We start from the raw sequence: 27,097 nt of genomic DNA on the forward strand, positions 1-27,097 counted from the left end.
GCAATTCAGACTGTTGCTTTACAACATCATGTGACCCTATATGCAGAATAATGTTCTTCACAGTTGGGTGTTCTGCCATGATAGCTGGGATTTTTTGGGTAAAGTCAGACACCATGTCTTTGGGAAAACAGAGTATTTTGGTGTTTTTACTGTTTTTTAAATCTTTTATAGCAGAGTCACCCACAATCAGGGTTTGAGGCCCAGTTGTTAGCTTTTTACTTTTTGAATTGCTCTCAGTCCTTACCCTGCTGTGTGGCGATGAAACGCAGTCCCGGTCATCAGATGTCTGTCCAACGTCCTGCAGCAGAGGAGCAAATCTGTTATCCAGTTGCACACCAGGTGTTGGGGGGCAATTTGTTGCTTATTTTCCCTTTTGCAGCTGTCCACGGCTGTGTCCTACTAGGTAGAGGGTTGAAGAGGCGCTCTGCCCGGAAGATAATGCAGGCCAGCCGGTCATATCACAAATCTCAGGGCGCTGTGCCCGGCCCGTTTAGTCGTCCTCCCATTTCCCAGGAGAATGATTACTCTTAGGCTTCGCACCACAAGAGTTCCAGGGAGGACTGCCACTTGTTGATTTGTTACCCGTTCTACAGCCCTCCTGTTTCTTTGTAGCTTTGTTGGTGCTAATTAGCCGTGTGTTAGCATGCTTTTGTCCATTGTTATGGGTCCATGGTAAAGTGGTGTCATTTCCACAAGATCCGTTAACTTCCACGTTCACTTCTAGAAGGTAAACCTTGGTTTCCAGAAGTGCAATCTTCTGAAGGAGTTTGTAGTAGTCTTCCACGGAGAAAGGAGGCATCTTGCTGCTAATTAGCTTTAGCTACAGTCACTGTAGGACAGGCTTGAGCTATTGGTAGGCCACACTCACGCAGGAAAATGTTAAAATATGGCAATAGACTACTGTGTCTACAAAAAATGTATAGTCCAGTTATTTATAAGTATCCAAGAGCCGCTGCTCATAGTTTCTCTGAGAGGAAAAGCAAGATTATCAGCAAAAATATGCAAGCAGAGGCAGGAGCAAGCAGCAAAAGCGTCTGCACTGTAAGAAGCAGGAAGACATCACCTTGGTTGGCTTCCAGTTGTGTAATAAATGCAAATGGCAGTGGTAGGATTCGAACCCACACCTCCAGAGAGACTGGAGCCTTAATCCAGCACCTTAGACCACTCAGCCACACTACCTGCAAGTATCAGTTCTCCACATCATGACAAACACAGTGACCGTAACTAACGGTATGCTTGTTAATGTTTTTGGAAAACAAACCTTCGCAAGGAAAAAGCCAATAGCTACATCCCCTGAAGATTTTCAGATTTTTTTTTCTTTTTTTTGAGATAGACTTAGACTTATCTTTATTAATCCTTTTGGGATGACTCCCACAAGGATATTGAAATATTACTAAATAAAAGAAGAAACCTGGAGAAACATGTAATGTTATTGTTGTATATGACTTCAAAACCTGTAAATGCAACTGCAGTGGCTGGAAATCAAACCTGGGCAAAATGATTGCTCTGCTATGGTATAAATCATAGTCAAAAAAGTAACAAGTAACACACCTGTTGCCTTTCTGCTAGACAATCAAATGCAAATCTTGTAACACAGACTGAAAAGAAATACATTGGTGGAGACTGGTGTCTTCTGTGAGGTAACACAATTTTGTTCATAAAGGCACCTCTGTAATTTGGTAAACTGTGATGCGTCATTGGTTTGCTACCACTCTGAAAGAATGTCTCTTGCTGTCAGCAGGATTTGAACCTGCGAGGGGAGACCCCAATGCATTTTTAGTCCATCGCCTTAACCACTCGGCCACAACAACCTGAACAGAAGACCTATACCTGTTTGCACAAACGTTCATAAACTTTTCAATTGGTTACTAGGAGTTACCAGACACGGGCAAAGTGCAAATCGTAGTGCACTGCCTGTGTCTGTGGATCCTCATGGAGGCAGCTTGATTGATTGATATGCTCCCTTATTTGTACCATAACAGAGATCTAATATTTTATCAAATCAGGTTGGGTGAGTAACCTTTTGGTTATTTCTAGACAAATAAAGCAAGTAACCACTCAACTAAAACTGCTGCGATGGCTGGGAATCAAACCAAGGTCAACTGTTTGGAAGGCAGCTATGCTCACCACTATACTATCATCGCTTGGTAATTCAGCTGGTGTCCTTAAAGGTTGGATTTCTCCTTTTTATTAAATTAATGCATTAAGCTCAATTTCCTAAAGATGATTTATTTATTCCTCTTTTTAGTCAACTTCAGCATGGGTTCCTAAACGCATGCATACCACTGTATGCATGTATACCTGCATGCATTTCAAAATGTAGGCCAAGCAAGTACTTAAAAAAAGAAACAGAGCCGTATTGACACAAAAAAATAATTTTCCAGCAGAAAGCATCATTTTAAGGACACACAGCAGACCTACAATGAAATTGTAATTGCACTGCTTTGAAAATAGTAAGAACCTTCTTCATCACAAACCTGATGGTGCAGTACTTGATCCACATGGATCCACTTGCTGTCCCTCTGGCTGTTCCTCTCTCTGTCCCATATATGTTTTCTTCCTCCTCACTCTCTTCTTCATGCTCTTCACCCACTTTGTCATCCTCTTCAAACTCACAAAACTCAATACAACAACAGGCTTAAATGAACTGGCAACATCAGTTACAGTCAGGTCCATAAATATTGGGACATCAACACAATTCCAATCTTTTTGGCTCTATACACCACCACAATGGATTTGAAATGAAACAAACAAGATGTGCTTTATCTGCAGACTTTCAGCTTTAATTTGAGGGTATTTACATCCAAATCAGATGAACGGTGTAGGAATTACAACAGTTTGTAAATGTGCCTGCCACTTTTTAAGGGACCAAAAGTAATGGGACAATTGGCTGCTCAGCTGTTCCATGGCCAGGTGTGTGTTATTCCCTCATTATCCCATTTACAAGGAGCAGATAAAAGGTCCACAGTTCATTTCAAGTCTGCTATTTACATTTGGAATCTGTTGCTGTCAACTCTCAATATGAGATCTAAAGAGCTGTCGCTATCAGTGAAGCAAGCCATCATTAGGCTGAAAAATCAAAACAAACCCATCAGAGAGATAGCTAAAACATTAGGTGTGGCCAAATCAACTGTTTGGAACATTCTTATAAAGAAAGAAAGCACCGGTGAGCTCAGCAACAGCAAAAGACCCGGAAGACCACGGAAAACCACTGTGGTGGATGACCGAAGAATTCTTTCCCTGGTGAAGAAAACACCCTTCACAACAGTTGGCCAGATCAAGAACACTCTCCAGGAGGTAGGTGTATGTGTGTCAAAGTCAACAATCAAGAGAAGACTTCACCAGAGTGAATACAGAGGGTTTACCACAAGATGTAAACCATTGGTGAGCCTCAAAAACCGGAAGGCCAGATTAGAGTTTGCCAAACAACATCTAAAAAAGCCTTCACAGTTCTGGAACAACATCCTTTGGACAGATGAGACCAAGATCAACTTGTACCAGAGTGATGGAAAGAGAAGAGCGTGGAGAAGGAAAGGAACTGCTCATGATCCAAAGCATACCACCTCATCAGTGAAGCATGGTGGTGGTAGTGTCATGGCGTGGGCATGTATGGCTGCCAATGGAACTGGTTCTCTTGTATTTATTGATGATGTGACTGCTGACAAAAGCAGCAGGATGAATTCTGAAGTGTTTCGGGCAATATTATCCGCTCATATTCAGCCAAATGCTTCAGAACTCATTGGACGGCGCTTCACAGTGCAGATGGACAATGACCCAAAGCATACTGCGAAAGCAACCAAAAAGTTTTTTAAGGGAAAGAAGTGGAATGTTATGCAATGGCCGAGTCAATCACCTGACCTGAATCCGATTGAGCATGCATTTCACTTGCTGAAGACAAAACTGAAGGGAAAATGCCCCAAGAACAAGCAGGAACTGAAGACAGTTGCAGTAGGTCTGTTGCCTTTCTGCTGGACAACACAATGTTCACTGCTAATCTTGTAACACATCTGGGCATTAAGACTGAAAATAAACGCTAAGAGATACATTGGTGGAGACGGGTGGCCTCCATTACCAATGAGATAATACGATATTGTTCATGAAGGCACATCTGACCACCACCTGAAAGTCAGTGTATTTTCATTTTTTGTTTGTTTTCAAAACACCTGCCCCATGTGAGGGTTGAACTAACGACCCTCAGATTAAGAGATGTATATATTCACAAATTTAGTCCAGGTAGATGTTCAGCCCATATTCACACAGACCTAAACCTACTCACTTAATGCTGGTTACAATATTCTAAAATCAATGCCAGAGAAAAATGACAAAGTGTGATAACATTTTTTAATAAAGTATTGGCTTTTTCTTTGAGATGTTTTTTTTTCCAATGACATTAACAAGCATACCGTTGGATATATACGTTTGGAGTACTGATACATGCAGGTAGTGTGGCCAAGCGGTCTAAGGCGCTTGATTAAGGCTCCAGTCTCTCTGGAGACGTAGGTTCAAATCCCACCACTGCCATTTGCATATATTACATAGCTGGAAGCTGACCAATGTGATGTCTTACAGCTGTATGATTTGGGCTGATCTTGGTGAAGTAACTAGAATCATCCATCAATCACCTTGCTGAGATTATTCCTTGTTAACCTGAGGTTCAACGATTGGTGAAACCTTCCTTTCCAGCACTTTGGAGTAGAAAATCAACAAATAATTGTGATAATCTCCATATTGATTGACTGGAAGTGTGTGTGCAAGACTAGCTCCCTTCGATAGCTCAGTTGATAGAGCGGAGGACTGTAGAGGTGTAAAGCTGAAATCCTGAGGTTGCTGGTTCAAATCCGGCTCGAAGTAGCCCTCTTTTCCAGAGTTTCCCTTCAGGGATCAATAAAGAATTTCTGATTCTAATGTAGAGATGGACAGACGACCGAAAAGCATAATACTTCTTGCCGAAACATAACAAGAAACAAAAAAAAGAGGTGGGGGAGATAGAGTTAAAGAACCTTTTTTCAGGACACCCACATTTTGTCTCTCAATATGGCAGGCATTCTATGCATCCAGGGCCAAATGTTTTACCATTTCCTCCACTACGGGCCCCTAAGGAAACGTGTGACTGTGAACTCTTGTTACCTATAGCAACGACAAGTAACAACGAGTTGAAGTACTTCTCTCTTTTCGTATAATCGCCACTATACGACCCAGTTTAATCGGTAAATTTTGCGGAAATCCTGCAAACAGCTACAATGACTGTTTATCTGTAAGGATTTTAAAATCTATCTGTCAACCCCATCTTGCCCGTATTGGGTGGAATGATGTAAATTTGCTCTTTTTATCTGTTATACATAACAACCTGGATGCAACAAAGAACCCTTTTCTCCTGTTTTTACACGACCCAAAGTTTATAAAAAAACAAAAGATAACTTTCACTGAATCCCTCAGTTAAATCACAGTCAGTAACTTTACATGTGTTGACAATGAAGATGCTCACAAAACACTGCAGTTGCATTTCTCGTGCACTTTCATGTCCTCTTATATCCAATATCATGTCTCAGACATTAGTTTGAGATGAAAACACCAATGACACAGATACTACAGATGTTACTGCAGACCTTCATCGGCTTGATACCAATTCCCATACTGGGAGTTGAACCCGGGTCACCTGGGTGAAAACCAGGAATCCTAACCACTAGACCATATGGGACTTGCTATATGTTAATAACAGGGATTTCATGAATCAATTCATAGTCTGGCTGGAAACAGGCCTTCTCTTGAACGTGAAGAAGCTTCTTAAAAACGTTTTATCTTGAAGCTTTTGAGTGATCTTTAGGTTTTTATCTGCTTTAACTATTACCGGACAGCTGGGGCACGGAGCAGAGCAGAGCAGAGCAGAGCGGCCGTTAGGGAGGAATCCTCCTCCGTGTTCAGCTCCATTTTGAACCTGTAAGATCACTTTTAACTAGATGTGGAAAGTTGAAAGGTTGATTTTTTTCATCTGTGCTGTGGCTTAAAAACAGGTTCCACTTAGATTTGAACTCAGATCGCTGGATTCAGAGCCCAGAGTGCTAATCATTACACCATGGAACCTTTCAAAGTGCTTGCTTGGCAGTTTCTTTCATAATATCCACATGTGTGATATTGAAGGTACACGACAATCACAACAACTCTGAGACCATTCAGGGCATGTAGCTCAGTGGTAGAGCGCATGCTTTGCATTTGTGAGGTCCTGGGTTCAATCCCCGGCATCTCCAAGTGTTGTCCTGACTGTAAAAGAACTAAAAGAGCTCTTATTCTGAAATGAAGTACTGCAGCAGGAATTAAAAGACAATAAAGTGGATGTTTAACTTAACAAGTGTCTACCAACTCTGCACTTTACCCATGTCCTGCTTTACTCATTTGACATTGAGCAAATTTGAATAGCAGTGTTGAATAGTAGTGTTGTGGGTTGTAGTGACCTCCTTCTGTTTATGGTAATTAATACAAAAATCAGTCTCAATGACCAGATGTGTTGCAAGATTTACAGTCAACATTACATTGTCCAGTGATGGTGGTATAGTGGTGAGCATAGCTACCTTCCAAGCAAATGACCGGTGTTGGATTCCCAGCCATTGCAGTAGCTTTCTTTGAGTGATGTTACTATTAAACTTTGATTTATACAATAGCAGTGCAAGCATTTTGCCATGGTTTGATTTCCAGCCACCACCAGGTTTTGAAGCCATATACAACATTAACATTACATATTCCACCCAGGTTTCTTCTCTTATTCAGTGATCTCACCAAAAAGTCAAAAGAATCTGAAAATCTTCAGGGGCTGTAGCTCAGTGATAGAGCACATTTTGAGGTTCAATGCCTAGATGTGTTACAAGATTTTCAGTGAATATTGTCCAGTGATGATGGTATAGTGGTAAACATAGTCTCCTTCCAAGCAGTTGAGGGTTTGATTCTCAGCCATTGCAGTGGTTTTCATTGTGTGGTTACTTGCTTTATTTGTGAAGAAGTAATCAGAAAGGTTACTTGCACAACCCAATTTGACAAAATATTAGATCTCTGAAAAAGGTACAAATAAGGGAGCATATCAATCAATCAAGCTGCCTCCACAAGGATCCACAGAAAAAGGCAGCGCTACGGTTTGCACTTTGCCCGTGTCTGGTAACTAGCCTACTACTAACCAATTGGAAAGTTTATCAACAGAGCAGAAAGCAGCAGAAAGGCAACAGATGTGTTACTTTTCAACTATGATTTGTACCATAGCAGTGCAATCATATATATTTATATATATATATATATATATATATACATATATATTGCCCAGGTTTGATTTCCAGCCACCACAGTTGCATTTACAAGTTTTGAAGCCATATACAACATTAACATTACATGTTTTAACCATGTTTCTTCTTTGATTCAGTGATATTTAAATTTTCAGACAGCACAACAAGCACTTTATAAGTACATGTTTTACAGTTTCTACTTTACCGTATTTATGTACTTGTACTGTAGTGTAGTATATTTATTGTATTATGCTCCAGTTTTTATGGGTGTTACGGCGAGTATGAGGACTGTAGTTTCCATTTTTATGGGTGAAATAAACTTGACATGCCATTAAGTTTACTCTTCAGCATGTGGAGACATTTCACTTCAGACACTTGCAGCATCAGATGCTTTGTTAAACATCAACAGACTGGAAATAGACGTAATGCTTATACAAAGCATAGGAATTAGCAGAGGATGGTTTTGATTGATTGACCAATGGGTTGCGGGCCCCCCAGTACACTACTGCTGTGCCACTCGGCTCTGCTGCTCACGGAGTGATAACAATTTTTAATAAAGTATTGGCCTTTTTCATTAAAGTATTGGCTTTTTCAATAGAGTATTGGCTTTTTCCTTGCAAAAGTTTTGTTCCAATGACATTAACAATCACACCATTAGTTACGGTCCGTGTGTGTGTCATGATGTGGTGTACTGGTACGAGTAGGTACTGTGGCTGAGTGGTCTAAGATGCTGGATTTAGATTACAGTCTCTTTGGAGGTGTGGGTTCAAATCCCAATGCTGGCATTTGATAATGTTATTTAGTAGAAAGGTAACAGATGTGTTACTTTTCAAGTATGATTTATACCATAGCGGCACAATCATTTTGCCCAGGTTTGATTTCTGTAGTGGTTCAAATAAGGGAGGTCCAAATCCTGCCGACAACAAAAGGGATCCCGTAACGGTGGTAGTAAAGCATTGACAGTATTGTGAACTTTCTGATCTCCAGTGATGGTGGTATAGCGGTGAGAATAGCTGCCTTCCAAGCAGTTGATCTGGCGTCGATTCCCAGCCATCGCAGTAGCTTTCTTTAGGTGATGTTAATTGCTTTATTTGACAAGAAGTCAGCAGAAAGGTTACTAGCCCAACCCAGTTTGATTAAATATTTAGACTAACATATTCTCCATCACCCAACCAGGTTTCAGTAAGACAAAATAAATCAATATTATAATCTGATAGTAATTCATTTACTACTACACCTTTAGAAGAGAGAGATCTGAGGTTTAAGAGTCCACATTTAATTCTTCTACTCTTTTGCACACCCTCTTCTATTTACCAGAATCTATATTGCAATCTCGTAGCCCTACATGTAGGGGTACCCATATTTAAATAAACACACAGTAGTAAATTTTATGCAGTGTTTTTTTTTGTCAATCATTGAATTATCATTTCTTGAGACGATGAAAGGCATTCTTCAGTGTTCAGTGTGAATATTACACAGTTAAACCTGTAAGCTTACTGTAAACTAGATACGTAAAGTTCAAAGGTTTATCTTTTTCAACTGTGCTGTGGCTTATAAACAGGTTCCACCGAGATTTGAACTCAGATCACTGGATTCAGAGTGCAGAGTGCTAACCATTACACCATGGAACCTGCCAGGGTTTGCTAGGCAGTTTCTTTCATAAAATCCACATGTGTGATATTTAAGGCACACAACAATCACAACGAAGATGAAAAAGCAACACTAATTGGCCAACTTAAGTCATTTAGTTAGCTAATGGCGTTTTTCCACTGCTGGTAACGGCTCGCCTCGGCTTGGCTCGGCACGGCTCGGCTCGCCTCGGCCCATTCTATGTTCGTTTTCCATTGCTGATTGCGTAAGACCTGAGCGTGGCTGGTCACTATAGCAACGCGTGATGACGTTATTTTCAGCACGACTCACAATAGCACGTCGGCTACTCGCCACAGCCAGAAGAAATGTTTTGTTTCAAAAGAAGCTGAAGGAAGCAACAAAAATCACCGCTAAAAAAAACGGAGTTTGGGAATTCTGACGGAGTTCAGACGTCGACATGACGGTTGTTTGCCGACACAAATGGGTAAGTTAAGTTTCCTGGTAACGTTAGCTAACATTTGCATGTGTTCAGCGTCGCAGTCAGTATTTACTATACGCTATAAAGTACATGAACAACCATGATTACACACCAACATGACTGATGTGGACTGTTTGTGTTTTAGAGCATTCAGACCGTCTGGTGGGCGATGTCCGACCGGTGAGATCTCTGGTTTTGACCTGCTGGACTTCGTATAATCTGTAGGAGAGTCACGGACAGTCTTATGACAACAACTGGGATGCATCTGGGCCAGCAGAGCCAGGGGGGACACTGTCACAGGGTGCAGAAGAAGAAGACCGGGAAGTACGGGAGGGTTTTATGCGCTACTTGAAAAGCTAAATAAAAACTTTTCTTATATATATATATATTGTCTTGTTTTTTAAAGTAACAGTGTGCAATATTGGAAACGACATGAAGCCGCTAGTAGCCCGAACAGTTGATAAGTGAGAATAGTGCAGAGAGTGGATAATCTGTCGGTGTCGGCTAGATTTGTTTTAAATGTCCCGTTTGTTCTGGACACACACTCCACACTCTTGTTTGCCAACAACGCAGTCATAAGTGACGATTCTCTCCGACCAATCAGCAGTCTGCATGTAACCACGTCACCTTTTGGTATCGCCTCGGCTCGCTTGGAACCTCGACTGAGGTAGTACTAAAAAAAGTACCTGGTAGCAGGTCCCAGGGACTTTTTTTTGTAATGGAAAACCAAAAAAAGCGAGTAGAGCCGAGGCGAGTCGAGTAGATACCACGCAGTGGAAAACCGCCATAATTGTTCAGAGGATGTGGGAAAAAGCAAGTCAAGAACAGATTTTAAAGGACTTGCCACAGACAGTGAATACAGCAGTAGATATGTCTACTGTGTACAAACACATGGTAACTTTGCATCTGTTGACAATAAAGATGCTCACAAAACGCTTTACTTGCAATTACGTTTCTTGCGCACATTCATGACCTCTTAAATACAAAGAACTGCTAAGTTCTTTATTCCCAATATCATGTCTCAAACATTGTTCCAGATGAAAACACTAGTTGTCAGAGGTGGGATTTAAACCCACGCCTCCAGTGGAGACTGCAACCTGAACGCAGCGCCTTGGACCGCTCGGCCATCCTGACTGATCCAACAAATGCTCAGTAGGACCTGTCTCAAAAATTATAATATAGTAAATTAAACATGTCATGATCTAGTAGGTTCTCAGTCATCCATGTCATAGTTAACAAGGGAAGGTTTCTCAACTGTATACTGAATGCAGCCATTTCCACTCAACTCCACCTTCTTTTTCAAGTTTCAGTGGTCTTGTCTATTGTAAGTAATGAATGGCTTCATGAATAGACAAACATCATCCCAATGTATGCCCTTAACAGTCTATGAGTGGTCAATTAGAGTCCAATGACTTTCTTTGGTGCAACTCCTTTTTCCTCCAGATAGAGCTCATTCAGCAATAGAAAGTACCAGTTAGTGATGAATATCTATTCCAAAACCCCCATTCTTTTATTTAATTAGCCAGCGGTGGACAACTGCTGAAATGTACTTGGTCTGCATGTGTTAGTGTCTGATGATGAACTCACAATTAAGACAACCCCAAAGAGAAGCACTTATGAACCCAATAATCCTCAGTGTCTCCATTTGAGATGATCTGAATGTGATTACAATGACATCCATCTTCAGTTAGTCTGTAGCATTGTCATGTTCAACTGCCCCAACAAGTAGCACTTACTGAATTCAACAGTCAAGTCAATGCTAAAGTTAGAGTAATAGGATTGACAGCGAACATTCTTGGAACGTTCCCCAAACATTTGGTTGCAACCTGTAGGGAACGTTGGGGGAACGATCGATGTAACCAAAAACAAACGTCCCCAGAACGTTAAGAAAACCTTTCTGATTAACCAACATACAACCGAACCTAACCTTAAGGGAACGTTCCCTTAACGTTCTTTTAGATTCCCCCAACTTTAAAAAAAAAACAACCACCCATACCATTTGTGTGTATGTACGCATATACACATACATACATAAATTTGTTATATTAGCAGGAATGAATGAACAGGCAAACTTGATGGCATTTCAAAACTTTAATATTCAAACAAAATAAATACAAAAAAGAAAAAAAAAACTTTCTTCTCCTCTCTAGAAACATACAACTTTTTTTTGGCTGACAGGAAGTCAGTATGATTTTCATTTTTGGAATACATTTTTGTCACCCTTATATATTTCTAAACTCTCAAAAGTTGGTAAAAACTCTAACCTTTGAGCATTGGGAGTTTAATAAGCGCAAATTCAATGTTTGTTTAAATTGGTCCTTTCATCATTACCGACATACTAGAATTTGGCCATTTTTAATTGTACGCTCTCAAGTTATTGTTGTTTTGTAGTTTAACGTCATGTTTTCCTACTTTGTTGAATTTCATTTAATAATCTTTGTCTGACATTCCATATTTTCTGTGACTGAATGTGGTTTTAAATCTGTTGCGGTCTTTTCAGACTGAAAGTAAAGACACTGATGATGTCATACAAAATCAGAAAACATTATGGGATGGATCCCTACATAGATAGACCTTTAGTTGGAAAAAGGAAGGGATATAGCAAATTGTCTCAATGATTATTTTATCTATAAAATAAATAAGCTTAGAAATACTACACTGCTACACAACACAGCTTTGTCAAAACTATTGATAAATAAGACTGTGGAAAGTAAAACATGTAGTTTTAAATTTAAGAGTGTCAGTGTTTTGAAAGTTGAATTACTTCTGATGAATTGTAAAACAAACCACCTGGTGTGGACTATATCGAAAATAGGTGGATTACGCCAATAGTTTCAATCATTGCTCCTGCTATTCCTCATATAATTAATGTGTTTTATGGAAAATATATGTCTGCAAGAATGGAAGATATGTAAAGTTATGCCAATACCAAAGAATAAGAAAATGCCTTTCTCTGGATCAAACAGTAGACCAATAAGCATATTACCAATTCTTGGTAAAATATTTTATGAACAGATTCAGTTTTGTTTTTTAAATAAATTAGTTACAGTTTTTCAGCATGCATACATACAGAGGAAAACACTGGAAAAACAGCCACTGCCCTGACACAGTTGGTTGATGACTGGTTTAAGAATATGGACGAGAGAAAAATAATAGGTGTTGTGATGCTTGATTTTACTGCAGCATTTGATATAATTGACCACAACTTTCTGTTAAAAAAATTGGAATATTATGGTTTTTCACAAACCGCATTAATATGGACGGAAAGTTATTTGACTGATAGGAGACAATTATTTTACTTTAATGGAAGTTTTTCAGGCTTGTGGAACATGGAGTTCCTCAAGGAAGTTGTCATGGGCCACTCCTCTTCACAATCTTTACTAATGATTTACCATCTGTTTTAGATTAAGCGAGCTTTTCAATGTTTGCTGATGAGTACTATATATTTATCAGGAACTGATATTGGTGATCTAAATACTAAACTACAGAGAGAGCTGGAGTGGTGGACTGGATCAGAAGTAACAAACTGATCTCAATGGATCTAAAACTGCTAGTTTAGTGGTTGGAACTTGTTTTTTTTATGTTCCAAACCAAAACTTGAACTTTGTACAGAGCAAACTTCTGTAGAGCAAAGAGAAGAGGCTAAACTTTTGGGTGTGATGATTGACAAGAGATTGTGTTGGGACAAACACATTCAGAAGCTGGTAACTAAAATGGGCAACACCTAGTCAGTTATTAAAAGGTGTGCAAACATCTTCACACCACAGATAGGTAAAAAAGTCCTTCAGGTTTTGTTTTTTTCACATCTTGATTACTGTTCAGTGGTGTGGTCCAGCCCTTCAGCAATTAATATGAAAAAATTACAAGTGATTCAGAATAAATCTGCACGTGTGGCTCTCTCGTGTGGGTTTAGATCAAATGTTGATAACATGCATGAACAACTCTCATGGTTTAAAGTTAAAAATAGATTTGTGTATTTGCTAATGTTTTTTTTACATAACGTTATAACAAACAAAACACCTTTTATTTCAAACAGAAAACTATCCTTTAGTACTGCTACACATCATTATCCAACGAGGCATGCAGTAGGAGGGAGTTTTATTTTACCTAAGGTGAAAACTAAATCAATTTAGCGTACTGTCGGGTACAGAGCGATGTGTGAATGGAACTCTCTCCCAACGACTATCAAACACAACTCTCAGTATGGTTTAAAAAATTACTTAAGACATATTTATTTCAAAGGAATTAAATATGTAATTTAAAATTAGTTTGTTATAGGGCTTTTGTTATCTTATTTCTTAAATTGATTTATATATTCGGAGTAGTGTCTTTTATTTTATTTCTTGTATGAATTGCGTTAACTTTAAGATTTAATTATGGTTAGTATTTTCTAATTCATGTCTGTGTGTGTGTAATGAAATGTCATAAAGAGTATTGTCAAAGAAAGGATTGTAGGACCCCAGGAAGAAAAGCTTTTAGTTCATGATGAAGCTGATGGGGATCCAAATAAAACAAAATAAACAAGTTTACTTCAACGTTTTTCCCGGGTAGGGGTTTCTTTAGAATCATTCAGGGAATGTAGCTCAGTGGTAGAGCGCATGCTTTGCATGTATGAGGACCTGGGTTCAATCCCCGGCATCTCCAACAAGAGTTCTGTTACAACAGTCTGTAAAAGAGCTGCAAACCTCTTATTCTGAAAGACAAAAGTATTGAAAGGCAATCTCCTTGTGTTCATGGTAATTAATGCAAAAATCAGTCTCAATGACCAGATGTGTTGCAAGATTTGCAGTGAACAGTGCATTGTCCTAATGGGGATCAAATAAAATAAACAAACAAAATGCATTGATGCATCAAGGAAATGTGATCAGTCAGTGACTAGAAGGGCGATGTTCAAGTAGTTTGTTTGGCATGTAGTGTTTTTATGGCAACACTGCCAGATTGAGCTGTCTGATTATATTGAACAACAGACAACTTTTGACGCAAAACATTTTACAAAAATTTGAAAGTGAATTTTGGTAAAAAGGAAATGCAGCTTAGATTTGTCACTGACTTGAAAGGCTATGGTCAGGTAGATTGTCATGGGGTCTTTTCATTGCTCCACTGACCGAGTCAGTTTTCCGATAGCGTTCTTCTCTTATTCAATGATCTTAAAAAAAGTAAAAGAAATTTGGAAACATTCAGGGGATGTAGCTCAGTGGTAGAGCGCATGCTTTGCATGTATGAGGATCTGGGTTCAATCCTCAGCATCTCCAGCTGGTTTTCCTTGTCCAGTCTGTCAAAGAGCTGCAGAAGCTCTTATTCTGAAAGAGAAAATGAAACAATGCTGGGAGTATTGGAAGGCCATGAAGTGGATGATTAACTTATCAAGTGTCTAAAAACTCGGTGCACTTTACCCATGTCCTGCTTTACTCAACTATTGAAAAGGATTTGTGCATATTTGAATAGCACAGTGTTGTGGGCTGCCGTGACCTCCTTTCATTTATGGTAATTAATGCAAAATCAGTCTCAATGCCCAGATGTGTATCAAGATTTGCAGTGAACATTGCATTGCCCAGTTACGGTGGTATAGTGGTGAGCATAGCTACCTTCCAAGCAATTCACCTGGGTTTGATTCCCAGCCATTGCATTAGTTTTCATTTTGTGGGTACTTGCTTTATTTGTGAAGATTAGCCAGAAAGGTTACTCGCCCAACCCAATTTGATAAAATATTAGATCTCTGTTATGGCACAAATAAGGGAGCATATCAATCAATCAAGCTGCCTCCACGAGGATCCACAGACACAGGAAGTGCACTACGATTTGCACTTTGCCCGTGTCTGGTAACTACTAATAACCAATCGAAAAGTTTATGAACATTTGTTCCAATAGGTCTGGCACTAAGTTGCAGGTAGTTGTGGCCGAGTGGTTAAGGCGATGGACTAGCAGTCCATTGGGGTCTCCCCGCGCAGGTTCCAATCCTGCCGACAACGAGAATGGTAGCAAATCACAGAATACCAAACTACGGATTTGTTTTCATGAACAATTTTGTGTTGTCTCATAGTTACTGGATACCACCAGTCTCCATCAATGCATCTCTCAGCATTTATTTTCAGTTTGTGTTACAAGATTTGCAGTGATCGTTGTATTGTCCAGCAGAAAGACAACAGCAGTGTGTTACTTTCAACTATAATTTATACCATAGGTTTTGAAGCCATACACAACATTCCCATTACATGTTTTACCACAGTTTCTTCTTTTATTCAGTGATATTTATATCTCCTTGCGGGAGTCATCCCAAAAGGATTAATAAAGATAAGTCTAAGTATATCTCAGAAAACAATAAAAAAAAAAAGAGTATGGTTTCAATCCATCGACCTCTGGCTTATGGGCCCAGCACACTTCCGCTGCGCCACTAGGAACCTGTGGCAACTAAGGATCCAACTAGTTACGGGTTGCAAAGTTTAACATTTGGTAGACCTTGCAACTATCTTTTATGTGAGCTTCCTGATTACTCACACATTGATTATTGACATCTAACACTTGTGATTGGCTGGTGTTTAAAAAAAGGGCATTGTGAGTGCAGATATAAACATTAGTAAGGAGTCTACCAAGTTGCCTCTTATCATTTTAGTTTGGAAAGCGGCACACCAAGTCAGTTTTACCGCGATGGTTTTTTTGGCTGCTCTCGACCAGATGGTTGTACTCACTCTGGTTTCTCTTCATAACACATACATCTTTTGTCTTTTTCTAAAGACTTCCTTGGAGGGGAATGCAGATGAGCTAAAACTAGTTAAGTCTATTTCTAGTCTGTTAACGTTTAACAAAGCATCTGTTGCTGCAAGTGTATGAAGAGAAATGTCTCCACCTGCTGAAGAGTAAACGTAATGGCATGTTAAGTTTATTTCATCCATAAAAATAGAAACTACAGTGCTCATACTCGCCTTAACACCCATAAAAACTGGAGCATAATACAATATATATACTACACTATGGTACATAACTACAGTAAAATAGAAACTGTAAAACATGTATATTTAAAGTGCTTGTTGTGCTGTCTGATAATCTGAGGTATAAAAGGGAGAGCATACTTCACAGGAGGTCTTAGTCTACGACTACGTTCTATAACCCTACCAGTCAGATTACCACAGGAGGTAACATCTTCTGCAGCTCTTCTAAAGACTCTACCATAATACCTGCTGGAGATGCCAGGTCCTCGTACATGTAAAGCATGAGCTCTACCACTGAGCTACATCCCCTGAAGATATTCAGATTTTTGGGACTTTTTTCTGAGATAGACTTAGACTTATCTTTATTAATCCTTTTGGGATGAATCCCGCAAGGAAATTGAAATATCACTGAATAAAAGAAGAAACCTGGGTAAAACATGTAATGTTAATGTTGTATATGGCTTCAAAACCTGTAAATGCAACTGCGGTGGCTGTAAATCAAACCTGGGCAAAATGCTTGCACTGCTATGGTACAAAATCATAGTCAAAAAGTAACACACCTGTTAACTTTCTGCTGGAAAACAACGTTCACTGCAAATTTTGTAACTCAGACTGAAAGTAAATGCTAAGAGATACATTGGTGGAGACTGGTGGCCTCCATTACCTATGAGATAATACAATATTGTTCATGAAGGCATATCTGACCACCACCTGAAAGTCAGTGCATTTTCATTTTTTGTTTGTTTTCAAAACACCTGCCCCATGTGAGGGTTGAACAAACGACCTTCAGATTATGAGATGTATATATTCACAAATTCAGTCCAGGTAGATGTTCAGCCCATATTCACACAGACCTAAACCTACTCACTTAATGCTGGTTACAATATTCTAAAATCAATGCCAGAGAAAAATGACAAAGTGTGATAACATTTTTTAATAAAGTATTGGCTTTTTCTTTGAGATGTTTTTTTTTCCAATGACATTAACAAGCATATCGTTAGTTACGGTCCCTGTGTATGTCATAATGTGAAGAGTGTATTCGTGTAGGTAGAGTGGCCAAGTGGTATAAGGCGCTGGATTAAGGCTCCCGTCTGTCTGGAGGTGTGGGATCAAATCCCACCACTTCCATTTGCAAATATTACACAGCTGGAAGCCGACCAAAGTGATGTCTTACAGCTGTATGATTTGGGCTGATCTTGGTGAAGTAACTAGAATCATCCATCAATCACCTTGCTGAGATTGTTCCTTGTTAACCTGAGGTTCAACGATTGGTGAAACCTTCCTTTCTTGCACTTTGGAGTAGAAAATCAACAAATAATTGTGATAATCTCCATATTGATTGATTGGAAGTGTGTGTGCAAGACTAGCTCCCTTCGATAGCTCAGTTGGTAGAGCGGAGGATTATAGAGGTGTAAAGCTGAAATCCTTAGGTTGCTGGTTCAAATCTGGCTTGAGGGAGCCCTCTTATCCAGAGTTTCCCCTCAGGGATCAATAAAGAAATTCTGATGTAGAGATGGACAGACGACCCAAAAGCATAATACTTCTTGCCGAGACATAACAAGACACAAAAAAAGAGGTTGGGGGGATAGAGTTAAAGAACCTTTTTTCAGGACACCCACATTTTGTCGCTCAATAGGGCAGGTATTCTAAGCATCCAGGGCCAAATGTTTTACCATTTCATCCACTACGGGCCCCTAAGGAAACATGGGACTGTGCTGTACTGAACTCTTGTTACCCATAGCAACGACAGGTAACAACGAGTGGAAGTACTTCTTTCTTTTCGTATAATCGCCACTATACGGCCCAGTTTGATCTCGTTAAATTTTACGGAAATCCCGATAAACAGCTACGATGACTGTTTATCTGTGTGGATTTAAAATCTATCTGTCAACCCCGTCTTGCCCGTATTGGATGGAATGATGTCAATTTGCTCTTTTTATCTGTTATACATAACAACCTGGATGCAACAATGAACCCTTCACTCTTGTTGTGTACACAAACCAAAGTTTAAAAAACAAAAGATAACTTTCACCGAATACCTCGGTTAAATCACAGTCAGTAACTTTGCATGTGTTGACAACACATGCACTGTGTCCAAACCTTTCTGTGTAAAAAAATATCAATCTCAGACATTAGTTCCAAGTGAAAACAATTGTAGTCAGAAGTGGGATTTGAACCCACGCCACTCCAGTGGAGACTGCGACCTGAATGCAGCATGTACCCCTGACTGCAGACCCGCAGACCTCAATGTGGGCGGGGTTAAACGTGTGACCCCGCCTAGTCTCCAACCGCCCACTACCCAACTCATTTAATACGGTGTCCAAAGAGGGACAAGAAACCTTAATGGATGTGGCGAAATGCAGCGATTTAAGCATAATGAACTTAATCTTTGGTTTTACTAATTATGAAATACAATATTGACACATTTCACAAAACATTAAATACCTCAATAATGCATTAAATGATAAAAAAGTAGAATATTTGAATGTGTATTTATCTTAATCAATTGTAACCTGATACTTTCTTAATGTTATCAAAATTAAACGATCATGAGACTATAATATATATCATATATATTGTGTATGTATAATATACATTATATTATTAATGTATATTAATAATATAATATATAATATAATATATAATAATATGTGTATATTTATATATATATACTATAAATATATACATAATAACACCAATAATTCTGAAAATAAGTTTAATAACATATATACAACCATAATAACAACAACAATAATTAGATTAGATACTTTATTTATCCCACAGTGAGGAAATTTCCTTGTTACAGCAGCAAAACAAAATTAAATTGAATATGTAATTAAAGTATTAAAGCAAAAGTAGGTAGCCATAATATAAATTATATTTACCTGTGACCATAAATAATATTGAAAAAGTGAGTACTTGTAATGGAAAAATATAAATACAGATAAAGATGTACAGAGAGTGTGTGGATTAAATGAAAAAAAGGAACAGAAACTACAACATTATCAGGTAGTGCAGGTGTTGTAGAGTCTGACAGAGACCGGGATGAAGGACCTGCGGTACCTCTCCTTCTTCCACCGTGGGGGTATCAGTCTGCTGCTGAAGGTGCTGCTCAGGGACCCCACAGTGTCATGTAGGGGGTGAGAGGTGTTGTCCATGATGGATGTCAGCTTGGCTAACATCCTCCTCTCCCCTACTTTCTCTATGGGGTCCAGAGGACAGTCCAGGACAGAGCTCGCTCTCCTGATCAGTCTATTGAGTCTGCTCCTGTCCCGGTCCGAGCTGCCCCCCCTCCAGCAGACCACAGCATGAAGGATGGCAGAGGCCACCACAGAGTCCTAGAAAGTCTGGAGGAGAGTCCTGCACACTCCAAAGGACCTGAGTCTCCTCAGCAGATGGAGGACTCTGGCCCTTCTTGTAGAGTGCATGGGGGTTATCAGAATAATGACAAGAACTATAACAATCATACTGGTCTGTGTCTCATGGCCTCTCAAGGAACATGGCATTTATTTTTAAATTTGGTTCATCAACACAATGTTTTGAAAAAAATATTCCAAGTCCTCTTGGTATTGAAAGGTAATTAGAAAGTCATCCTTTTCATTTCCATCATACTGTTTTTTTTTTTTAATTTAACAACAAATATTGAACAACAAACAACCATTGAATTAAAACAAGCAGGCAAACAGTAAAAATGTTAATGAAACATTGATGTTCACTTCATCTTTTCCTGTTTTTGGCCATCTGCTCTTTAGAACTATGTGAGTCAATGATATCCATTCATTATTCAACACATGTAATATAATTATCACTGAGACAATTGATGTTAAAAGACCGTGGAGAACAGCATGTTTATCTTCTACCTTCATTATTTTATTTCTCAATTTGACACTTAATATGAGACCAGCAGTTTTGGCATTGTCCTCTAATTTAGTTATTATCCTGTAATTTATGCATTCCGTCCTACAGTGGACAGAACAACGGCTTCTCAGTATTTGTTAGGTCTTTTTGTACTACAGGATCTAAAATGTCCTGTGCTTGTTTTATGCGCACATCCTGGTCTTTTGGAGTGCTCACGGCCGCGTGTTTCAACGTTACCACGGTTTATACGGTCTTGATTCTAACCGACCCTCCTCCTCCGTCTTAGCCTCCGCCATACTATTCCCCCTTTTTTTGATATTTTTATTTATTTTTCAGACTACCTTCGTTTCTATGGCCCAATTTAGAAACTACTATTCACGTCTATATATACGTCTATATCTCGACGCTGCACCTTCATGTATTTCTTTTTAAATACACTACCTTTCTTCTTTTCCCACTACAACTTTCCAATTTAGCGGTGCCCTTCATGCTCACTTCATGGAAAAATATCCCGCGTGCAAGTAATATCCTCCTGTAAGCACTATATCTTCGTACCTATTTTTAGCAATTACTACGTTTTCAAACTTAAACTATATTTTCTATCCTTCACAAATTTGTCAATTTTAGCAACTAGGATACAGGCACGTTCCACATTCAGATTTTGGACCTATACAATGCTGCAGATTTGATATTAATTATCAGCATTCACACAACTTAATGATCAAATATAACAAGAAAAGCATCTTATTGCCATTTAATATATTAAGATATGATCAAATATAACAAGAAAAGCATCTAATCTCCATATAATATATTAAGATATGATCAAATATAACAAGAAAAGCATCTAGTCTTCATGTAATATATTACGATATGATCAAATATAACAAGAAAAGCATCTAATCTCCATATAATATATTAAGATATGATCAAATATAACAAGAAAAGCATCTAATCTTCATATAATATATTAAGATATGATCAAATATAACAAGAAAAGCATCTAATCTTCATATAATATATTAAGATATGATCAAATATAACAAGAAAAGCATCTAATCTTCATGTTTAAGAAGCTGTAAAAAGATAAATTGATTATAAAAATAGTTGCAACGAATTGATCAAGAGTGTAACTTCAGTAGTTTTCAACATGGACCCTATTTAGTTAAAGAGTAAGATCTTTTTAGTTTACCATAAAACAGAAATCACCGTCACCAAACCCACCAGACTCCATGTAAATATTCACTACTTTTAGCGTGTATAGAGCAGCATATCTCCGCCAGACTCCATGTAAATAATCACTACTTTTAGCGTGTATGGAGCAGCATGCGCATGGGAAACTAGGGTCCAGGTTGAAAAGGAAAATCCAGAACTGACTCTGAATCAGCTGATAGTTGCAGCTCTGTTCTGCTCCGTCACATCTTAGAGGAAAGAAAGAGACGCAACATTACAGCTCGTCCCTCTTCCTCCTCCTCTTGTTGGTCTTCTGGTCTTCCTTGTGGAAGACTTTTCCATCGGCCTGCTTCCTCCAGCTCAGCTTGATGTTGTGGTCCAGCCCCTGGGCCCTCAGCTTCTGTTGGAGCTGAGACACATATCTTATTAGATTGGTTCTTCATGAAGGTAAAACAGTAGAAAACATGATGTACCTGCTCCAACATGGCCGCCATCACAACAGGGTCAGTCAGATTCACATCCCCCTTCTTCTCAAACTTCACTTTTATCACTTTCTTTGAAACAGGAACTAGTTTGGAAAGATCAAAGAAACTTTATGAGTTCAAACATGACTTTACATCTCAAAATATACAGCTCCATATCAACGGATGAAGGTTTCTGGAGAACATCAACGCAGATCATGGTTTTAAAAGTTGGAACATTCAATGACTGCCAATGACAAGGAGTAATGAACCTGCATACAAGCAGGCAGACCCACTGGACCGAGGGTCCTGGTGGTGTAGACCTGTTCCATCTGTAGATTATAGAGTGGTCTAGACCTGCTCTATCTGTAGATTATTATTTCTGGTTACCTACAGAATATATTTTGACTCTTGTATGTAATTCAAAAAAAGATCTAAACATGATAGAATTTTTCAGTTCGTCATTTCAGATGTCCAGCAGCTGATGAGACAGCACTCAGCCCTGTAGGGACACACACACACACACACACACACACACACACACACACACACACACACACACACACACAGCAGATTTAATATGTTATACTATACATTATATTAACTGTTTAATCTGTTAAAGGAAGTTAAACTCTGAACACCACAGGATGAAGACCAAGCGTGTTACATGACGCTAAAGGAGACGACCAAGCGTCAATAACAACAACAAAGACACCAGCACAAGCGTCTGTATTTTATGAGATGGAAGTGAGAATGTTTTAGGGAAACAGATTAATTGTTTGAAAAACTTTAGATTTTTTAGATCATCACAATACGTTTATACACGATGCCCCCCAATACAGAAAAGGTAACCCCAACCCTCACTATTTCAATTAATAGTTTATTGTTTTGATTTTAAGATGGATTTTGATATTTATGTACCTTAAGTTATAGGTTGATCATTTAAAAGTATTAAGGTAAATAAGGGCATGCTAATCCATAATGCGCCAATAGGGGGCAGTAGGAGCCCCCGGTTCCCTTCATCATCCAGCTGAATGGAGACAGAACATGTCGTCCTGTCTCACGGCTTTCTGTCCACTCTGTCCTGCAGGTACAGGGTTATCTCCATAACCAACACATGGGGGGGGGGGGCAAAGCTAGCCGCCTGTGAATAAAACAAAGCAGGCCTGTCCCCCTGTTGAATGTGAAGAATACGTCTACTGGATATAAAGATCATGTTGTTGTTGTGCACAAAACTTCATTCATGTTTTGAACACAACCTTATCTTTTACTGTACATTTGACTTATCATCTACAAAACAATATCTATTGTGTGTAGCAAATATTACAACTTATTGAGTAGACCGTTTTTCTAGTTAAATGGACTTATTGAAGACAATGGTATCTTTGATAAACTACATACAACAGCTATTTTAGGCTTCAGAGCATGCAAGTAATAAAGAGAACTATAAAGCACATATTTCATATTTCTGTAACGAGTGGTTACTAAAATCCTCTCATCTGCTAAATGGTACACCATAGACAGCATGTTACACAGTGACACTTCATTGCCTTTAGTTGTACACATTTGTATTTACCTGCGCAGACCACACCAGCATCCTCATTGTGATTACAGTTGTGGGATCCAACCAAATTGTGGCTGCACTCGCTGAGCTTTGATTCTCTGCCATTGCAATTGACATTATCCAACCAGATGGGCCCGCTGCCCTGTCCAAAGTGTGCACTTTGTGGTGCTGACATGGCCCTACCACAGCCCAGCTGTCTACACACCACCTGAGCATCAACCAGGTCCCAGGAATCGTCACACACCGTCCCCCACTGTCCACGTAGGAAGATCTCTACTCTGCCAGAACAGGAGCTGTTTCCTCCATTGGCCAGATGGACCTGCCCCTCAACTACTGTGCTGTTGCCTACAGTTGGGTTTGTAGTTTCAATTTGACTGGTGGTGAAGTTCTTAGGTGGCGGACGAGGTGTGGTTGGTAAAACTGTGCTGTTGGGTTCTGGCAGAGTAGAGATCTTCCTACGTGGACAGTGGGGGACTTTACTGCCATCAGCATTACAGTAATTACGAAAAACTTATCTTTCTTTATAACCAGTAGGCAATTTGAGGGAATATTCCATCCCCCTTGTTAGCAAAATGACCCAAATGACCCTTGTTTACCTGTCATCCCCACTCTCCATCCCCTAGTAGCAGACACATGTCAGGGGCTAAAGGGTTGTTGAGTTGAATGTGTTAGTTTAGTCTTCCTGACGCATTGATCGTTTATCTGACTGAGGATTGTGCAAGTTAGAATCTATGGCCACAACCATGGCTCTAAAATATCAGTAGCCTAACTGTGCTGTGTATGATAAATCTATAGCGCTGTTTGTAATGTTGAAGTAGCGGACAGATTTGTAATCATGACTTTTTTTTTTCGACTTCCACCCTAGTCTTGGTTCTATAATACTCTCTAAACTATATAGCTAGCTGCGGGTGAATAAAACAAAGCAGGCCTGTTCCCCTGTTGAATGTGAAGAATACGTCTACTGGATATACAGATCATGTTGTTGTTGTGCACAAAACTTCATTCATGTTTTTAATACAAACTTATCTTTTACTGTACATTTGACTTATCATCTACAAAACAATATGTATTGTGTGTAGCAAATATTAAAACTTACTGAATAGAGCGTTTTTCTAGTTAAATGGACTTCTTGAAGACGATGGTATCTTTGATAAACTACGTACAACAGCTATTTTAGGCTACAGAGCATGCAAGTAATTAAGAGAACTATAAAGCACATTTTTTATATATCTGTAACAAGTTGTTACTAAAATCCTCTCATCTGCTAAATGGTACACCATAGACAGCATGTTACACAGTAAGACTTCATTGCCTTTAGTTGTACACATTTGTATTTACCTTCGCAGACCACACCAGCATCCTCAGTGTGATTACAGTTGTGGGATCCAACCCTATTGTGGCTGCACTCGCTGAGCTTTGATTCGCTACCTGTGCATGTGACATCATCCAACCAGATGGGTCCACTGCCCTGTCCAAAGCGTGCACTGTTTGGTGCTGACATGGCCCTGCCATGTTTTGGTCTTGATAAGTTTGTACATGCTAACATTATTGTGTCTTGGCAAGCCCATTCATGACCACCTTTCGTCAACAGTAGTGATTGAAATATCAGAGAGTACATCGAGTTAATTACGGCTCTTGTAAAAAGTATTCTGACCAAATAATCTTGACTCAAGGTCTACTTACTTGCTTTTTTTAGACCAGGTGGACAATGACTTAAAATCATTTTTTCAAATAAAACTCGGAGAAGAAGTATGGACATGCAGCCATAAATGGATTCCCTTGATGTAACATCAGGTGAATCTTGCAGTCATGCCTGACATGAACTGGCACTGTACATCTCATAAAGTCATTATTACTGTATAGCATGCATGTGTTGGACCCCATCCCATGTTTCTACATTATGTATTTCTCTGACTTTGATAAGTTTTTTTTTTTCATCAAACGGGTTTCTTTGCACCGCACAGAGTACAGAGTACTCTAGAAGTACACTAGAAATCGATAGCCTTTCTCACAATCTCAATTTGATTTATTGTGTTCTATTACACAAGTGTGTCACTTCTTATAATTATTTACTGGAATCATTGTGGCCCTTCCCTTTATTCTTTGTCTAATATATTTCTAAACTCACTTCTCCTTTAGTGTTTCATTACTCCAAGGAAAAATTTGACCCCGTTCTTTGTTCTATTACAAGACAAGAGTGCTGATAATATTTTACATATGGCACTTTATGCCAGTATGTGCACTAGCAGTATGCTACAAATCAATCAAACACTTCCTTGAAAGGTTGGGCATCATTCAAAAAGAAAGCTTAATACAGCTTTCAGTCACACAGGTAGAAACATTACTAAGAAAGCATATTTGGTTTGTTTACCTCTCAGAATATATCTGAGTACTAGCTATTAGTAGTGTAGTGACTACGACCAATACTTAGTTGCTAATTTAGATTATTGTTTCTAATAATTATTGTTTCTAACGTGTACTCAGAATAACAATGTCTAGTCCTTTTCAGTAGTTTGAATTTAAGGAATTTATTTTCTGTAGCCTTACAACGTCCACTTAACTTAAATAAAGTCCTAAAAACCACAACATAATCCGAGCAAAGATAAAAACTGTTGTCTTTTTCAATTAACACCACCTGTTTGCATCAATAGAGGAACTTAAATTACCCAAGGCCAGCCTTGGCCTTGACAAAACAATGCAATACATTGCCCCCTGTGGCTTGGAGGAAACCCACTTGTATGGCTCCTACAAGTAGAGTATTAGCTCAAACACTTCACTGATAAAATCAAATAATCTCTTGACCAGGGTCCTTGCTGTGTTATGGAAGTTTCTGTTGCAGAATTGTTTTTGAGAGTGAAACAAAAATAGGAGTGTTGAGAACTAAAACTAAATTTCGGTCTTTGTATTTTATTTATACCCGCAGGTATAAGGATAACAATTTCACACAGCACAGCAGCAACAACCAGATATAAGAAAAAACTGGGTTATATACTGTACATCCCAGAGCGTAATGAGCCCCCCTTTGTCAACATGACTCAGCATTTCTGATAGCCAATCTAAACACAGGAGACAGTCTGGTGCCACCCTGCTTCTTCCCGCTATGCACACCATTAAGCCAGAGGTTACAAATCTTGTTAACACAACTGCCAAGGAGAGAAAGAATGTACAGGGAGAAATTGTTTAATGTGACCTTGTACTTTATCTAGTCCAGAACATAAAACAAAAGTCACACAAAAGATTTCAAGCATATGAGAATTAACTATAAAGAGAAGCAAAAACAGAAGATCATTATTAGAATGTAATTTTCCCATTGCAGCTTTGTCTCCTCTTTGGAGAGATCATGTGCCACTCTAGTCACAAGGGATTTACAAGCAGAGGTCTTAAAGTCCCTGAAAACATGGTTTTATTTATCACAGTTTTTTTTATTTATTATTAAGTTTTAATGTTTCTTGATAACATAAATATTATTGCATCATTTGTAATACTAAATGATTAACAATGAAAGATCAAGTTCTGGACAAAATGTAATTATTTATTAGGAGTTAATGTCTTAATAGAAACACTTGAAAATCCATCCTTTTCTTGCCAAAACTTTTACCCCCAAAAAAGTGATGAAGTTTCGACATCCTTCTGCCCTCTGGGATGACCCTGAGGTCATTGGGAAGTTAACACTCTCAATTTTGTTGTTTCTACTGGCAGTGTGACACTAGCCCTTACTGACACAGAGCTAAAGAGGTTAGAATAGAGAATTTCTATTTCCGTCCAAGTAAATCATCTGTAAA

General features: G+C 38.9%; 7 non-coding genes and 1 pseudogene across 7 annotated transcripts; 6 read left to right on the top strand and 2 right to left on the bottom strand.

Annotated features, from left to right (window-relative positions):
* Window positions 1–1,729: 1,729 nt before the first annotated feature.
* On the bottom strand, window positions 1,730–1,811 carry trnaf-aaa (transfer RNA phenylalanine (anticodon AAA)). Its single transcript has one exon. It is a non-coding gene; the product is annotated as a tRNA-Phe (tRNA).
* A 3,815-nt stretch (window positions 1,812–5,626) lies between these two features.
* trnae-uuc (transfer RNA glutamic acid (anticodon UUC)) lies at window positions 5,627–5,698 on the bottom strand. Its single transcript has one exon. It is a non-coding gene; the product is annotated as a tRNA-Glu (tRNA).
* Window positions 5,699–6,173: 475 nt separating this feature from the next.
* Window positions 6,174–6,245, top strand: trnaa-ugc (transfer RNA alanine (anticodon UGC)). Its single transcript has one exon. It is a non-coding gene; the product is annotated as a tRNA-Ala (tRNA).
* A 7,660-nt stretch (window positions 6,246–13,905) lies between these two features.
* On the top strand, window positions 13,906–13,977 carry trnaa-ugc (transfer RNA alanine (anticodon UGC)). Its single transcript has one exon. It is a non-coding gene; the product is annotated as a tRNA-Ala (tRNA).
* Window positions 13,978–14,513: 536 nt separating this feature from the next.
* trnaa-ugc (transfer RNA alanine (anticodon UGC)) lies at window positions 14,514–14,585 on the top strand. Its single transcript has one exon. It is a non-coding gene; the product is annotated as a tRNA-Ala (tRNA).
* A 635-nt stretch (window positions 14,586–15,220) lies between these two features.
* Window positions 15,221–15,302, top strand: trnaa-agc (transfer RNA alanine (anticodon AGC)). The gene has a single exon. It is a non-coding gene; the product is annotated as a tRNA-Ala (tRNA).
* Window positions 15,303–16,015: 713 nt separating this feature from the next.
* LOC116676127 (uncharacterized) lies at window positions 16,016–16,136 on the top strand (annotated as a pseudogene).
* A 1,493-nt stretch (window positions 16,137–17,629) lies between these two features.
* Window positions 17,630–17,717, top strand: trnay-aua (transfer RNA tyrosine (anticodon AUA)). Its single transcript is given in 2 exon segments — window positions 17,630–17,666; window positions 17,682–17,717. It is a non-coding gene; the product is annotated as a tRNA-Tyr (tRNA).
* The last annotated feature ends 9,380 nt before the right edge of the window (window positions 17,718–27,097 follow it).

The sequence above is a fragment of the Etheostoma spectabile genome, unplaced genomic scaffold, assembly GCF_008692095.1.
Source record: "Etheostoma spectabile isolate EspeVRDwgs_2016 unplaced genomic scaffold, UIUC_Espe_1.0 scaffold00002703, whole genome shotgun sequence".
NCBI lineage: Eukaryota > Metazoa > Chordata > Actinopteri > Perciformes > Percidae > Etheostoma > Etheostoma spectabile.